The following is an 18,457-nucleotide window of genomic DNA, read 5'->3' as shown; positions in this document are numbered from 1 at the left end:
TCTTTTCTTTCACCAATTGTGTGAATTTTTTTTTTCTTTTTCGAAATGTAACACCCATTCCCAAACTTAGTATGAAAAACATATCCGAATTAGAGCTCATGAATTCCTTAGAAAGGTAAATATTTGTTTTTCAGGCTAAGGCGAGGAAATATAATTGGTTAAATGAAAGAAAAGGTTTACATGTAGGCTCAAAATGGTAAACAATGGAAAATCATGCTTAAGCATGCATAAGGTTAGCTTGAAAGGCACAAACGATCCAAAGAGGGCCTTAATATCACTTCTTAAATGTTATGAAATCAAATTGCATAGGAATGAATGACTTTTAAGTGTTCAACCAAATCAATGAATAATGAGATCAAACAACAACTTTGATGACAAGAAAATAAGAGTACGTATATAACACTCATGAATTGAAGTACAAGGCTCAAAAGCTCACTTTATATAGTTGGTTAAATAAGTCTAATTTGTGATTCATACAATTCTTTAGATCATGCAAATCCTTTAATTGGAAAATTATGAAACAAATGGCAAGTGCAAAGAAGGTTTCGAACATGTCATGCTAGAACGATGCCAAATTAATTAATTAATTAATTATTATTTTTACAATAAAAATTTACAAGGAAAAAAAAATAAATAATAAATAAAATTCAATTTTTTATTTAAGTCATGCAACATTTATCACAATCTCATCAAATGTGTTCGGAAAGTGACTAAACAGGATTCAAAACAAGAAAGAAATTTAAATTTTTTTTAAATTTTTTTTTTTAAGAAAAACCAAGTTTACTTGCTAAACTCCAATACCCCCAAACCTAGAAATGAGCATTGTCCTCAATGTTTAAAAATTAGCCACAAACAATGTCATAACAACAAATGAAAGGTATTAAAGCAAATAAATAAAAAAATCACAAAATCACAAAAGAAAACAAAAACAAAATAATTATAAAATAAAAATTACAACACAAACAAACAAACAAACAAAAAAGAAACAGTAAACCCTAATCAATTCTGAAACCCAAAAAAAAAAAAAAAATTTGAAGCCCAAAGCCCACAAGAAAGTTAACCCACCTTGAAACCTAACAACGGTGAAAACCTAACCCACAATGAAATCTGAAGCCCACACGTTTGTTATTATTTTTATTTTTATTTTTTTTTTATAAATAAAATGAAACTTGAATTGGGAGCGCGAAGGCGGGATTTCTGAAAAGAAAATGTGTGGTCCCTGATGCCTTGGTTCCTGGGAAGTCACGGGTGAAAGGGGCGAGACACGTGTCGACGCATAGAGGCGCCACAGACTCCACAAGCAAAAATTACGGGCTCATGGAAAGGCGCGAAGACTTTACAGAACGCGTTCGTTCAGAAAAGACACGTCGTGATAAATGAGTTGGGTATGGTTGGAAGGCGAGAAGGTTGTGGGACTCAAGGAATGCTGGAGATTCAGAAAATGCTCAGATGCTGCAATGGCTAGGGTTTGTCAAAGACTAAGTCTATAAGAAAGGGTGAAAAAAAAAAAAAAAAAACACAAACTCAGAAACACACAAAAGAGAAAAGAAAGAAAGAAGAAAAGAGAGTGAGAAATCAAATGGCCTCTAACTACCCATTTTCGTTGGATCTCAACCTAGCTCCACCGACTCAGACACGAGGCCAAGCAGCGGCACCAGTATGGATGCCCTACTTTGCTTCCGCACGAGGGCCTGTGACAGTAACTGACTCAATACTCCTGGACAACGATGTTGCCATTGGAGTGGCTAGAAATTTAGTGACTCCTAAAGATATACGTGTTCTGGGGACAAGGGATGACAACCGGGTCGTGAGCGATGCCCTGGCACTGAGCGTGCAGAGTACAGCAACAGTCGCAAGTTTGGGTCATCGCCTACTTGCGAAGTCCCATGAGGTAGAGGTGCTGAAAGGTCAGTTGGCGGCGGAGCTAAGTATGGTTGAGGAGTGTCAGACTGCTATAAAAAGCTTGAAAAGGGAGAGGTCAAGGATAGTGGAGGTGAATCGACACCAGCTAGAAGTATTGCGGGACGAGAATAGAAACCTATCAAAGATGGTAGAGTTGTACTCTCGCGACATGCGAAAACAGCTGGAAGACCTAGACCGACCGGGTAAACGCAAACAAGCAGATCGCGAGAGTAGTTACGCTCAAGCTAAGATTGCGATCTTTGGGAGCTCAAGTGATGAGCCCCAAGAAGCTGTGCGTGAAGCCCCGGAGGACAGCCAGAGGGCCAAACTCAAAGCTCCAATAGTCGAGACACCGAGCACTGTGAAGAAATGACTTCTACTGCATTATTGATGTTTTTATTTTAATTTATTTTATTTTTTTGGTTGTTTTTGTCTTTATTTTGTTTTGGAAATAAAAGAGTAAATTTGCAGAAGGAAAAAGAAAACGGAAAAGAAAGCACACTTTCCAAACTTAAATCAAACGAAGACGACAAACGGAAATGGAAGCACAGTTCCCTAACTAAAATAAAATAAAGATGATAGCCGAAAGGGAAAGGCAAAAACACAAAGCTCTAGAAAATGAAAGTAACGGGCAAAACAATAAAACACCAGAAAACATGGAAAAAAAAAAAGTAAAGTGAAAGTAAAGGTGCTCCCCCTTGAAGCGATTAGGTCGAGCATGCCCGGGAAATCCGAAATGGTGTTGGCACCTTCATTAGCATATGTCTATTTAAAGCACGCCTCTACAAGCGGATGATACCCAGCATTTCTTCCTGCAAACTCAAGGAAAAACATCAAAAAATCCAGAAACAAAAAAATGGCATCCTCATGCATTCACCTTGATGATCTCGACCTTGAGCTGTCCCTTGCACCACCGAATGCCCAGACAAGGGCTCCTCCAACTCCTGTCTTCCCAAACTCCACATATCATCACGGCACGGCCTCAAACTTTGCTGAGGCAATACCGAACTTTTCTGAGGCACTGTCGAACAGAGCAGTGCTGCTAGGAGGCATGATTAGCAGCAAGCTCACTCCGACAGATCATCTGCATGTGGCACAGAGGTCTGATAAGGCAGCGGTAGAGGAGTCCCACAATTTAACTGTGCTCCACGCAGTCTCGGCTACCAATTTGGGCATGCGATTATTGGCGAGGACACGGGAGTGTGCCGCGATGAGCGAGGAAATAGCTTCCTTGAAGGCTATGGTGGCGGACTTGCAGAAGCGGCTCTACTGTGCCAATCAGCACGTGGAAGCACTGCAGAGAAAAAATGAGGACCATGTAGAGTTGCTGCAGATTCTACAAGTGCGAGATAATAGAGGCAAGCCATGATGATGATGGAGATGAAGAAGATGAAGAAGATGATGATGATGAAGATGATGATGATGATGTTTTTTTATTTTTTTTTATTTTTTATTATTATTAATTTTTTTTTTTGTGTTTTTTTTTAATGCAATGTTTGAAATAAAAATGTGTTTTAACACTCAGAAATAAACTAACTAACCATACCACATAAATAAATAAATAAACTAACATAACAACACAAAAACAGAAACAAAATAAAAACAAAGACTCAACAGAAAAGAAAACAAAGAAAATAAAAAAAACTTAATTTAAAAAACACAATATACAAGCAACTCACGGATGACCAGTTAAGGGCCTCAGAAAACACAGCCAGGGGATCCGGGAAGGTTGGAGGGGTCACAATGGTCCCGCTTAAAACCCAAACTTCTTAGTGGGTTTAGGGTGTGGTCATAACCTTGTGTTCCTAATTCCCTAATTTGATCATTTGTTGTCTAACCTAAAACTAAGCATTAGGAACCCATTAAGCATAGAAGAACATTTTAAACAACCAAGTATGTATCTAATCCCTGTTGTCGAATGTCCATACATACTCTTCCTATTCATAGTTCAATTCGAATTAAAGCATGGTGTATACTCTTAATTCAAACCAAGATAGCTAACATGCAAGCCTAAATGGTGATCAATCATTCAAACTAGCATATTAACTTATAAGCATAATGAATAAGAACAAAAACCATAATTGAAACTTGGAAACTAATTCAACTTGAAAACTTAAGAAAAGAATTTACATAACAAAGAAAAATAAATTACAACTAAGAAAACATTAAAGAAAGCTAGAATTGAGAACTAGAAAGCAAAACTAAGAGAATTTGAGGGAGAGAAGGGAAGGGAGCTCTAGAGAAGTGTTTGAGAGCTCCCCCCCTTGGGGTGTAAGGTGAGTAAGAAATGAAGGGTATGGATAAAACAAAGTCCAAGAAACTCAAAATATAAGAGCATAAAACAATTGTTTACAAGACTTCGAATCATCACGATTAGATTTTTTCTTTTAAACGATCAAAACTCCTTATACCTTCATTTACAATTATTCATACTCCTTTCCTTGAATTGAACAAACACCAATTTATTTAGAAGGCCCAAAAATGAAACCCAAAAATGAAATTTCATTCAACCACCACTTAATCACAATTTTTCTCTTTTCTTTTCTTTTCTTTCACCAATTGAGTGAATTTTTTTTTTCTTTATGTAATATCCCTTCCCAAACTTAGCATGAAAAACACATCCGAATTAGAGCTCATGAGTTCCTTAGAAAGGTAAATTCTTGTTTTTCGGGCTAAGGCGAGGAAATATAATTTGTAAAATGAAAGAAAAGGTTTACATGTAGGCTCAAAATGGTTAACAATGGAAAATCATGCTTAAGCATGCATAAGGTTAGCTTGAAAGGCACAAACGATCCAAAGAGGGCCTTAATATCACTTCTTAAATGTCATGAAATCAAATTGCATAGGAATGAATGACTTTTAAGTGTTCAACCAAATCAATGAATAATGAGATCAAACAACAACTTTGATGACAAGAAAATAAGAGTACGTATATAACACTCATGAATTGAAGTACAAGGCTCAAAAGCTCACTTTATATAGTTGGTTAAATAAGTCTAATTTATGATTCATACAATTCTTTAGATCATGCAAATCCTTTAATTGGAAAATTATGAAACAAATGGCAAGTGCAAAGAAGGTTTCGAACATGTCATGCTAGAACGATGCCAAATTAATTAATTAATTAATTATTATTTTTACAATAAAAATTTACAAGGAAAAAAAAATAAATAATAAATAAAATTCAATTTTTTATTTAAGTCATGCAACATTTATCACAATCTCATCAAATGTGTTCGGAAAGTGACTAAACAGGATTCAAAACAAGAAAGAAATTTTAAATTTTTTTTTTAATTTTAAAATTTTAAGAAAAACCAAGTTTACTTGCTAAACTCCAATACCCCCAAACCTAGAAATGAGCATTGTCCTCAATGTTTAAAAATTAGCCACAAACAATGTCATAACAACAAATGAAAGGTATTAAAGCAAATAAAAAAAAAATCACAAAATCACAAAAGAAAACAAAAACAAAATAATTATAAAATAAAAATTACAACACAAACAAACAAAAAAAAAAAAAAAAAAAAAAGAAAATGAAACAGTAAACCCTAATCACACAATTCTGAAACCCAAAAAAATTTTGAAGCCCAAAGCCCACAATTTCGAAACACAAACCACGGTGAATTTAACCCACTTTGAAACCCAAACTAAAGTGAAACCCGACCCACAATTTGTTTTCATTTTCGGCTTTTTATTATTATTTAGTTTTGTAAAAACAAACTATCGAACCGTGATTAGCAACACAAAGAGCGGGATTTTAACATGGGTCATGATGTCTCAGTTCAGTGTAAGGGACCAACAGACAGGGCGAGACACGTGTCGACGCATAGAGGCGCCACAGACTCCACAAGCAAAAATTACGGGCTCATGGAAAGGCGCGAAGACTTTACAGAACGCGTTCGTTCAGAAAAGACACGTCGTGATAAATGAGTTGGGTATGGTTGGAAGGCGAGAAGGTTGTGGGACTCAAGGAATGCTGGAGATTCAGAAAATGCTCAGATGCTGCAATGGCTAGGGTTTGTCAAAGACTAAGTCTATAAGAAAGGGTGAAAAAAAAAAAAAAAACACAAACTCAGAAACACACAAAAGAGAAAAGAAAGAAAGAAGAAAAGAGAGTGAGAAATCAAATGGCCTCTAACTACCCATTTTCGTTGGATCTCAACCTAGCTCCACCGACTCAGACACGAGGCCAAGCAGCGGCACCAGTATGGATGCCCTACTTTGCTTCCGCACGAGGGCCTGTGACAGTAACTGACTCAATACTCCTGGACAACGATGTTGCCATTGGAGTGGCTAGAAATTTAGTGACTCCTAAAGATATACGTGTTCTGGGGACAAGGGATGACAACCGGGTCGTGAGCGATGCCCTGGCACTGAGCGTGCAGAGTACAGCAACAGTCGCAAGTTTGGGTCATCGCCTACTTGCGAAGTCCCATGAGGTAGAGGTGCTGAAAGGTCAGTTGGCGGCGGAGCTAAGTATGGTTGAGGAGTGTCAGACTGCTATAAAAAGCTTGAAAAGGGAGAGGTCAAGGATAGTGGAGGTGAATCGACACCAGCTAGAAGTATTGCGGGACGAGAATAGAAACCTATCAAAGATGGTAGAGTTGTACTCTCGCGACATGCGAAAACAGCTGGAAGACCTAGACCGACCGGGTAAACGCAAACAAGCAGATCGCGAGAGTAGTTACGCTCAAGCTAAGATTGCGATCTTTGGGAGCTCAAGTGATGAGCCCCAAGAAGCTGTGCGTGAAGCCCCGGAGGACAGCCAGAGGGCCAAACTCAAAGCTCCAATAGTCGAGACACCAAGCACCGAGAAGAAATGATTTCCTACTGCATTATTGTTGTTTTTATTTTATTTTGTTGTTTTTGTATTTTCGTTATTTTGTTTCGGAAATAAAACAGTAAGGTTGCAGGAAGAAAAAGAAAAAGAAAAAGAAAACACACTTCCCAACTAAAATAAAACAAAGACGACAAACGGAAAAGAAAACACATTTCCCTAACTAAAATAAGATAAAGATGATAGCCGAAAGGGAAAAGCAAAAACACAAAGCTCTAGAAAATGAAAGTAACGGGCAAAAACATTAAACACCAGAAAACACGGAAAAAAGAAAAGTAAAGTAAAAGTAAAGGTGCTCCCCCTTGAAGCGATTAGGTCGAGCATGCCCGGGAAATCCGAATGGTGTTGGCTCTCTCTCATCAGCATATGTCTATTTAAACCACACCTCTGCAAGCGGATGATACCCAGCATTTCTTCCTGCAACTCAAGGAAAAACATCAAAAAATCCAGAAACAAAAAAAATGGCATCCTCATGCACTCACCTTGATGATCTCAACCTTGAGCTCTCACTTGCACCACCGAATGCCCAGACGAGGGCTCCTCCAAACACTGTCTTTCCAAACTCTTCATATCATCACGGCACGGCCTCAAACTTTGCTGAGGCAATACCGAACTTTTCTGAGGCACTGTCGAACAGAGCAGTGCTGCTAGGAGGCATGATTAGCAGCAAACTCACTCCGACAGATCATCTGCATGTGGCACAGAGGTCTGATAAGGCAGCGGTAGAGGAGTCCCACAATTTAACTGTGCTCCACGCAGTCTCGGCTACCAATTTGGGCATGCGATTATTGGCGAGGACACGGGAGTGTGCCGCGATGAGCGAGGAAATAGCTTCCTTGAAGGCTATGGTGGCGGACTTGCAGAAGCGGCTCTACTGTGCCAATCAGCACGTGGAAGCACTGCAGAGAAAAAATGAGGACCATGTAGAGTTGCTGCAGATTCTACAAGTGCGAGATAATAGAGGCAAGCCATGATGATGATGAAGATGAAGAAGATGAAAAAGATGAAAAAGATGAAAAAGAAGTTGTTGTTGTTTTTTTTTATTTTTTATTTTACTTGAATGTTTTGTTTTGTTTTGTTTTTTGTTTTGTTTTGTTTTTTTTTGTTTTTTGTTTTTTGTTTTTTTTGTTTTTTGTTTTTTGTTTTTTGTTTAAATGCAAGTTTGAAATAAAATAAAAATGTGTTTTAACACTCAGAAATAAACTAACTAACCATACCACGTAAATAAATACATAAACTAACTTAACAAAACAAAAATAGAAACAAAACAAAAACAAAGACTCAACAGAAAATAAAATAAAAAACTTGATTTAAAAACACACGAATATACAAGCAACTCACGGATGACCAGTTAAGGGCCTCAGAAAACACAGCCAGGGGATCCGGGAAGGTTGGAGGGGTCACAATGGTCCCGCTTAAAACCCAAACTTCTTAGACACCGAAGGTGTCGCCTATAGAACTCCTAGACACTGTATTGACGGAAGTGCTCACTGGAGTTACCATAAGTCAGCTCATATGAAAAATCTTTTTTTTTTTAATTTTTAAGATAAGAAACAAAAGCAAATTAAGATAAAATGAAACAACAAACCAAAAACGAAAATGAACTAAGTACTCTAAACAAACTCAAACAAACGAAATAAATTGTTGTACTAAAAGAAACAAACCAAGAAACCAAAGAAAAACACAAACAGCACTTTCTATCACCTATTTATCACAATTTGGACAGATTCGTTTCTATGTTTTTCAACTTCGACCTATGTTCAGTTTTTAGGCTATAACTTTCCAACGGTAAGTCCAAATTTTACGTTCTTTATATGGTTGGATTCAGCATAGAAAAACAAAGAACTCAACGGGGACCAAAAGGCAAAAACAACTACGAAAATAAACAGAATTCAAAGAAGAGAAAGGATTGAAATGCTCCCCCTTGAAGCGATTAGGTCGAGCGTGATGCATTTGGAGGTCGCGACTTCTCCCACTACTCCACACTTCCTATCTTTGAAGTTGCCATCTCTCTCCATTTTTATTGAGCTATTTACATTACTAAAACAAACACACTCAAAAACTTGAAACGGAATTAAAGGATTACGAAATATATATAAAAAAAACTAAAAATGAAAGGGAAAAATCAACACAAGTCCAATTCCATGCTTCAAAGCAACAAGCACCAATGGGTTGTGTAAGCTGGGACTTAAACCCAGTTCTCTTGCTTGTTGGGCAATTGTCCTTTTCTGTTGGACTACAAACACAACTTGTCCATTAACGTCATTAACTTTAAAACAATAAATTGTCCAGTTAAGAAAAAAAAAATAAAGTAGGAAAGCCAAATAGAATCAAACAATGTTACCGATCCCCGGCAACGGCGCCAAAAACTTGTTGCGTAAATACCAGCTGCACCAAAATGGATTAAACTGCATCCTCAACTTGTGATACTCGCAAGTGCACGAGCCATTCGGTAGTATAGCATATGTAAGTGCGAGGTCGATCCCACGAGGATTGGTGATTGAATGATCCAATTTAGTTTCCCTACACAAAATAGAAACAAAAACAAAGAACATAAAACAAGGAAGAAAGAAATAAGTAACTCAAGCAAATAAGTTCCCAAGTTCAATTTAGATTAATGGATTGATTCTAGCTAAAGTATGATTAAGCCATGGTGTGTGGTCATAACCTTGTGTTCCTAATTCCCTAATTTGATCATTTGTTGTCTAACCTAAAACTAAGCATTAGGAACCCATTAAGCATAGAAGAACATTTTAAACAACCAAGTATGTATCTAATCCCTGTTGTCGAATGTCCATACATACTCTTCCTATTCATAGTTCAATTCGAATTAAAGTATGGTGTATACTCTTAATTCAAACCAAGATAGCTAACATGCAAGCCTAAATGGTGATCAATCATTCAAACTAGCATATTAACTTATAAGCATAATGAATAAGAACAAAAACCATAATTGAAACTTGGAAACTAATTCAACTTGAAAACTTAAGAAAAGAATTTACATAACAAAGAAAAATAAATTACAACTAAGAAAACATTAAAGAAAGCTAGAATTGAGAACTAGAAAGCAAAACTAAGAGAATTTGAGGGAGAGAAGGGAAGGGAGCTCTAGAGAAGTGTTTGAGAGCTCCCCCCCTTGGGGTGTAAGGTGAGTAAGAAATGAAGGGTATGGATAAAACAAAGTCCAAGAAACTCAAAATATAAGAGCATAAAACAATTGTTTACAAGACTTCGAATCATCACGATTAGATTTTTTCTTTTAAACGATCAAAACTCCTTATACCTTCATTTACAATTATTCATACTCCTTTCCTTGAATTGAACAAACACCAATTTATTTAGAAGGCCCAAAAATGAAACCCAAAAATGAAATTTCATTCAACCACCACTTAATCACAATTTTTCTCTTTTCTTTTCTTTTCTTTCACCAATTGAGTGAATTTTTTTTTTCTTTATGTAATATCCCTTCCCAAACTTAGCATGAAAAACACATCCGAATTAGAGCTCATGAGTTCCTTAGAAAGGTAAATTCTTGTTTTTCGGGCTAAGGCGAGGAAATATAATTTGTAAAATGAAAGAAAAGGTTTACATGTAGGCTCAAAATGGTTAACAATGGAAAATCATGCTTAAGCATGCATAAGGTTAGCTTGAAAGGCACAAACGATCCAAAGAGGGCCTTAATATCACTTCTTAAATGTCATGAAATCAAATTGCATAGGAATGAATGACTTTTAAGTGTTCAACCAAATCAATGAATAATGAGATCAAACAACAACTTTGATGACAAGAAAATAAGAGTACGTATATAACACTCATGAATTGAAGTACAAGGCTCAAAAGCTCACTTTATATAGTTGGTTAAATAATTTCAGCAACCTACATAGCTCGGATGAGGCCACATTCTTCATGAAAGTTGTTCCAATGGGTGTGTAATATAACATATCCAAAATTCAGCCCCATTGGATAAATATGGAGTCTGTTACCTAGCAAACACAGAGCCATGCTCAGGATGGATTTTATCAGCGCGTAAAATGAGTTAGCAATTTGTTTTGGCCTTAACTTCCTCCTCCGACCTTGGATTGGCCCAAATGATATATGGCTGGAAAGAAGACATTCTGAACTTCAAGTTTGAGTGCTTAAAGTCTTAATTTGCTTAAGGGAAGCCCAATTCGTAAGCCCTTGAAGTTGCTGGTCATGCTGACCTCAGGATGAGCTATTATTTCTGGTTGGAAGCTTGGTCATGGTGACATGAAGATGAGCTAGGGCTGCTGGTGGGATTTATTAGTGAAGTGCATCAACCATTTCAGATTTTATAATGGAAGTGTTGTATGCATTAGTGAAGTGCATCAACCATTTCAGATTTTATAAAACAAGTGTTGTATGCATTAGCCATACTTAATTCAGATTTTCAGCTTCCTTAGGCCTATATATAGTGAGGTTTCCCAAGCTTGTAAACACACCCCAAGGGGGGGAGCTCTCAAACACTTCTCTAGAGCTCCCTTCCCTTCTCTCCCTCAAATTCTCTTAATTTTGCTTTCTAGTTCTCAATTCTAGCTTTTCTTTTTCTTCTTAGTTGTAATTTATTTTTCTTTGTAATGTAAATTCTTTCCTTAAGTTTTCAAGTTGAATTAGTTTCCAAGTTTCAATTATGGTTTTTGTTCTTATTCATTATGCTTATAAGTTAATATGCTAGTTTGAATGATTGATCACCATTTAGGCTTGCATGTTAGCTATCTTGGTTTGAATTAAGAGTATACACCATGCTTTAATTCGAATTGAACTATGAATAGGAAGAGTATGTATGGACATTCGACAACAGGGATTAGATACATGCTTGGTTGTTTAAATTGTTCTTCTATGCTTAATGGGTTCCTAATGCTTAATTTTAGGTTAGACAACAAATGATCAAATTAGGGAATTAGGAACACAAGGTTATGACCACACACCATGGCTTAATCATACATTAGCTAGAATCAATCCGTTAATCTAATTGAACTTGGGAACTTATCTGCTTGAGTTAGTTATTTTCTTTCTTCCTTGTTTTATTTATTTCCCTTCTTTTTCATTTCTGTTTTGTGTAGGGAAAATGAATTGAATCATTCAATCACCAATCCTCGTGGGATCGACCTCGCACTTACATACGCTATACTACCGAACGGCTCGTGCACTTGCGAGTATCACAAGTTGAGGATGCAGTTGAACCCATTTTGGTGCAGCTGTATCTACGCAACAAGTTTTTGGCGCCGTTGCCGGGGATTGGCAACATAGTTTGGTTCTATTTCTTTTCCCTACTTGTTTTATTTTTATTTTTCATTTTCATGTTTTTCTAGACAATTTCAAGTTTTAAAGTTAATGACGTTAATGGACAAGTTGTGTTTGTAGTCCAACAGAAAAGGACAATTGCCCAACAAGCAAGAGAACTGGGTTTAAGTCCCAGCTTACACAACCCATTGGTGCTTGTTGCTTTGAAGCATGGAATTGGATATGGCTCTGTGTTTGCTAGGTAACAGACTCCATATTTATCCAATGGGGCTGAATTTTGGATATGTTATATTACACACCCATTGGAACAACTTTCATGAAGAATGTGGCCTCATCCGAGCTATGTAGGTTGCTGAAACAAAGCTTGCAATATGACCTACGAAACTGAGCTGGCAGGGGACTGTAGCCAAAATTGAGTTTGTCTTTAAGCTCTTCATCCATTCATCCAAATTAGGCCCTAACATGCATGGATTGCATCATTTACTATCCAAAGCCCTCATTATTACCTAAAGCTCAATGAACTGAAAGATAAACACAAAAAGGATTAAAAGCACAAGTTTAACTCAAAAACATAACCAAATCATAAGCTAGAAGGGTACAAAATGATATGTAAATATGCACCGATCAGCTATGTCTAGCAAGCACTAGAGAAAGGTGTTTAGCCCTATATTCCTGAGAATGAGCGCTTTGGAATGTTAAATATCAGCAACTTCAGTAACCAAGATCAGCATGAAGCTTTAACCCATGGTCTTAGGTTTGAGGCATATCCCCATAACGCATTCATTTGAAAAATGCGTTGGCATAGTGATCTCTAGACAAATTAGATATAAATGTCTTTACTTTCGAACTCCCAACAATCACCAACTCGTCCATTGCTACTTTAAACTCTTCCTCTGTAACAGCATATGCACATCTACTAAATAGATTGATAACACGGTCTTGGAGCAGTTTCCCATAACCTGACTTGGGGTACTTCGATATCAAATTCTATTTGAGGTGATAGTAACAGTAAGAATGAGGCCATCCAGGAAACACAACCCCCATTGCATTTAACAAACCTTGATTGCGGTCCGAGAAAAAGGTCACCACTCTCCCCATTGATAGCAATATAACAGCCAAATATTGAAGAAACCAAGTCCAATTCTCCTTTGTCTCAGAATCAACAACTCCAAAAGCTAGAGGATAAAACCCTGCAAAACAAAACCAAATGTACAAGTATAAGCAACAAACTGAAACTGCAGTGCAGTTTATGAAAACAATCTGCTCAAATTTGAAAGGAAACCAAAAGGCAAAATCCATGATCAAAGCAGTAAAACTAAGTTCAAAACACATTTAAGTTCATGAGCAGTTGCAACATTCCCATAGACTTGCAAAAATTATTAAGAAATCGAATTATGAAGTTTATGCTAAAAAACTGCAAAAATTGGAATATGCAGTGAAGTTTATGAATGCCCAAAGAACAATTGACAACATACAAGGAATATTACACAAAACAGTAAACATAAACTGCAATGCAGAGTGCACAAAATAACAGCAATATTACACAAAACAGTAATGCAGATTACACAAAAATCCAATACAGTACAGTAACCCTACCTTGATTCCCATTCTTTTCGGAAGCACAAAGAAGCTGCCCCTTGTACTTGCTCTTCAAAAACGTAGCATCAATGAACAACAAGGGTATGCAATATTGAAATCCAACAATGCAACCGCCAAATGTTGCTTCGATTCAGCTGCATCCTCAACTTGTGATCCTTGCAAGTGCACGAGCCGTTCGGTAGTATAGCATATGTAAGTGCGAGGTCGATTCCACAGGGATTGGTGATTGAATAATCCAATTCAGTTTTCCTACACAAAACAGAAAAACAAGAAAGAAAATAAATAAAATGATAGGTGCATATTTATATATCATTTTGTACCCTTCTAACTTATGATTTGATTATGTTTTTGAGTTAAACTTGTGCTTTTAATAAATTTTGTGTTTGTTTCAGTGTAATAAGCTTAAGACTCATTAAATGCATTTTGGAGACAAGTTAGCTCAAAACGGTGTCTGCAGATTAGTCAACTTCACAAATTGGACTGTACTTGCTCAGGATGAACCAGATGATGATCCATATATCATTGGAAATATGCGGAAGTCTAGTTTTTGGAGAATTTTACGGTTGATGATTCCGAGTCTTCTAGAGAAAGTTATACAAGTTTTGGCAACTTAAGGTCAAATTCGGCAGCATCTGCGTTACTGGGCCAAAAATGACATTTGAAGGGCTTTCCAATTTTTCCTTGAGCTGGGCTGCATATGCTTGGAAAGATAATACAAATTGTTTGAAGATCCAGATTTTTCCAGATTTTGTAGGAGGGAAGATCAAGCCCAAAACAAGCCCACAAGCTGACTGCAATGAAGTCAATTCCAGTCTATTTTCGGGAGTCAACTTGCAAGGCCCAAAACATACACTTGTGTTGCTCAGATGGGAATACATTCTTCATACAAGTTGTTTCAATGGGTGTCTATTATGACATATCCAAATTTGGGCCCCATTGGATACATATTGAAACCTCAGGCCTTCCTACACCAAGACTGGTTCAGAAGAATCGTTTTTTCCAGCAAAGGTGAAGAAAACCCACATGGGTTGGCAGCAAAAGGCAGCCACAATCCTACACCTTTGAAATCCCATGTGAAGAAAGCTTGAGGTGCAGCAAAAGAAGTATGGGATGGAATTGATTCCAACCTCACTAACATAGACAAGATGACGTGGGAGTTATGGATTGTATTAAAAGATGAATGGTGGTATTGGATTTCATCATGATGTTCCTCCCTCTTAGCCCTATAAATAGAGAAGTCTTCAAGCTTCAAAACACACCCCCAAGGGGGGAGCTCTCAAACACTTCTCTAGAGCTCCCCTCCCTTCTCTCCCTCAAATTCTCTTAGATTCCTTTCAAGTTGTCAATTGTTGTAACAAAATGATTTTACTAAATTTTCCTTAAGTTTTTCTTAGTTCCACTTTACTTTTCTTTGTTATGTAAATTCTTTTCTTTAGTTTCAAGTTTGATTAGTTTCCAAGTTTCAATTATGGTTTTTGTTCTTATTCATTATGCTTATAAGTTAATATGCTAGTTTGAATGATTGATCACTATTTAGGCTTGCATGTTAGCTATCTTGGTTTGAATTAAGAGTAGACATCATACTTTAATTCGAATTGAACTATAAATAGGAAGAGTATGTATGGACATTCGACAACAGGGATTAGATACATACTTGGTTGTTTAAAATGTTCTTCTATACTTAATGGATTCCTAATGCTTAGTTTAGGTTAGACAACAGATGATCAAATTAGGGAATTAGGAATACAAGGTTAGGACCAAACACCATGGCTTAATCATACTTTATCTAGAATCAATCCGTTAATCTAATTGAACTTGGGAACTTATCTGCTTGAGTTATTTTCTTTTCTTTCTTTCTTTCTTGTTTTATTTATTTTCTTTCTTATTTTTTCAATTTTGTGTAGGAAAATTGAATTGGATTATTCAATCACCAATCTCTGTGGAATGGACCTCGCACTTACATATGCTATACTACCGAACGGCTCGTGCACTTGCGAGTATCACAAGTTGAGGATGCAGCTGAATTCATTTTGGTGCAGCTGAATCGACGCAACATAAAACAAGAAAGAAAGAAAAGAAAATAACCCAAGCAGATAAGTTCCCAAGTTCAATTAAATTAACGGATTAATTCTAGCTAAAGTATGATTAAGCCATGGTGTTTGGTCATAACCTTGTGTTCCTAATTCCCTAATTTGATCATTTGTTGTCTAACCTAAAATTAAGCATTAGGAACCCATTAAGCATAGAAGAACAATTTAAACAACCAAGCATGTATCTAATCCCTGTTGTCGAATGTCCATACATACTCTTCCTATTCATAGTTCAATTCGAATTAAAGCATGATGTCTACTCTTAATTCTAACCAAGATAGCTAACATGCAAGCTTAAATGGTGATCAATCATTCAAATTAGCATATTAACTTATAAGCATAATGAATAAGAACAAAAACCATAATTGAAACTTGGAAACTAATTAAACTTGAATACTTAAGAAAGAATGTACATTACAAATAAAAGTAAACTGGAACTAAGAAAACTTGAAGGAAAATTTAGTAAAATCATTTTGTTACAACAATTGACAACTTGAAAGGAAACTAAGAGAATTTGAGGGAGAGAAGGGAAGGGAGCTCTAGAGAAGTGTTTGAGAGCTCCCCCCCTTGGGGTGTGTTTTGAAGCTTGAAGACTTATCTATTTATAGGGCTAAGAGGGAGGAACATCATGATGAATTCCAACACCACCATTCCTCTTTTAATACAATCCATAACTCCCACTTCATCTTGTCTATGTTAGTGAGGTTGGAATCAATTCCATCCCATACTTCTTTTGCTGCACCTCAAGCTTTCTTCACATGGGTTTTCAAAGGTGTTCAATTGTGGCTGCCTTTTGCTGCCAACCCATGTGGTTTTCTTTTGGTTGCTGAAAAAATGAGTTTTCTGAACCAGGCTTGGTGTAGGAAGGCCAGAGGTTTCAAAACGTATCCAATGGGGCTCAAATTTGGATGTGTGATACTAGACACCCATTGGAACAACTTCTATGAAGCAAGTATTCCCATCAGAGCAGTAGAAGTGTGCGTTGTGGGCCTTGCAAGTTGACTGCCGAACAGAGACTGGAATTGACTTCATTTCATTTCATTTCTTTCTTTTTGCTTCACATGCATGCACATGCTTTCTCTATAATAGCTCCAGCATGTACCAACTTACTCCTTTAGACTTTCATAGCTGGAATGCCTCCCTACTTCACTCATTATGTTGGGTACAAAGTCAGTTATAGCTGGGGTGAGGCGCATGGCTAAAAGGAGGCACATGGCTAAAAGCTGGCAGCTACAAATCCTCCTGAGCAGGGTTCAGTGTTGGACGGGCTAAGGACTCCAGATATGTTCAATTGGGCTGAAATTTGGATATGTTATAGTACACACCCATTGGAACAACTTTCATGAAGATCTTCACCTCATCCGAGCCCCAGAGCATGCTGATCCAAGGCCAAAACGTTGACCTACGAAACTGGGCTGGCAAGGGGCTGTAGCCAAAATTAGTTTGTCTTTAAGCTCTTCTTCCATTCACCCAAATCAGGCCTTAACATGCATGGATTGCATCATTTCCTATCCAAAGCCATCATTGTTACCTAAAGCTCAATGAACTGAAAGATAAACACAAAAAGGATTAAAAGCACAAGTTTAACTAAAAAACATAACCAAATCATAAGCTAGAAGGGTACGAAATGATATACAATTATGAACCGATCACCAAACGATACAAAAAACCGTCTAATGCGATTAATTCCAGCTTCACATTCAAGCTCACACACTGAACCACTGTTAGTTTCCTTTACGGCATTCGCATACCACACTAACTCATTAAAGGATTTCAACTCATCACCGTGAACATCCAGTTTAGCTAGCTCTTTGCCAAACCATGCATGGTAGTATGAAATGTCTATACCATAATAGTCTTTGAACTAGTGTATAATCTCAATTGGCTTCACATCTGGTTTTGCACGAATTCTGTCCACAAAGAGAGAGGACACCACACAAGACCTCATCGTCTTACTCTTTGATTCCCGTATACGACCCACACATGTATGCACATTATTCAACGTCCAAATTACAAAACAGCCAGTAGATTCACAATGAGACGCATAAACACGCCAACTACAACCGTCCAACTTCTTATTTGAACAAACAGCAATCACCCACTTCTTGTCATTGCCAGCATATGAAAAATTAAATCCTACTTCAAGAGCGTAATTGCACAATTTCAACTGGAACTCCTCTGCACCACCGTTAAACTTCTGCCCTGCATGATGTATGTACATCTCCAGCTCATTTGGCAACAAAGGCTTAGCACTTGCTCTCTTTGACCTGCCCAAAAATTCATTGTTGTCTTCGACAGTACTAGAATACGACAACTCGCTCTTTTCACATGCTATCAACTCCTTATTTCCACAAAAGTCACCACTATACTCACTGCTCCCGCGTAAATCTTTAACTAAAATATCCACACTTTCGCATTTGATATCGACAAATATGTCATCATTATTTCTAAATCACCATCCGTTTCTAGTAAACAACTTGAATAACCGGACAGCGAATATCGTAATGTGAAACTACCCAACTGCAAACCCCTAAACCTTAGACACAAAGTCTTCGAAACATCAACCATGGATGACTTTTTTGAAACTGAAAACATAATGGAAGACTTATATGTGCACTTGGCTATGACACGAACCTCCATTAGCCTAGAAAATGCAAACAAGACAACAAACAAAAATAGAAAACAATTCAAATAAGTAAATAATGTATATAAACAGTTGTAACATTCCCATAGACTTGCAAATATTAGTATGAAATCGAATTATGAA

At 37.0% G+C, this 18,457-nt stretch overlaps 1 pseudogene; it reads right to left on the bottom strand.

Annotated features, from left to right (window-relative positions):
* Positions 1-12,781: 12,781 nt before the first annotated feature.
* Positions 12,782-18,330, bottom strand: LOC148296439 (uncharacterized; annotated as a pseudogene).
* Between the last annotated feature and the right edge of the window lie 127 nt (positions 18,331-18,457).

The sequence above is a fragment of the Prunus avium genome, chromosome 2 (genome assembly GCF_965620075.1).
Source record: "Prunus avium chromosome 2, drPruAviu1.hap1.1, whole genome shotgun sequence".
Lineage (NCBI taxonomy): Eukaryota > Viridiplantae > Streptophyta > Magnoliopsida > Rosales > Rosaceae > Prunus > Prunus avium.
The sequence above is the reverse complement of the archived record's forward strand: the minus strand, read 5'-3'. Positions and strand labels throughout refer to the sequence as shown.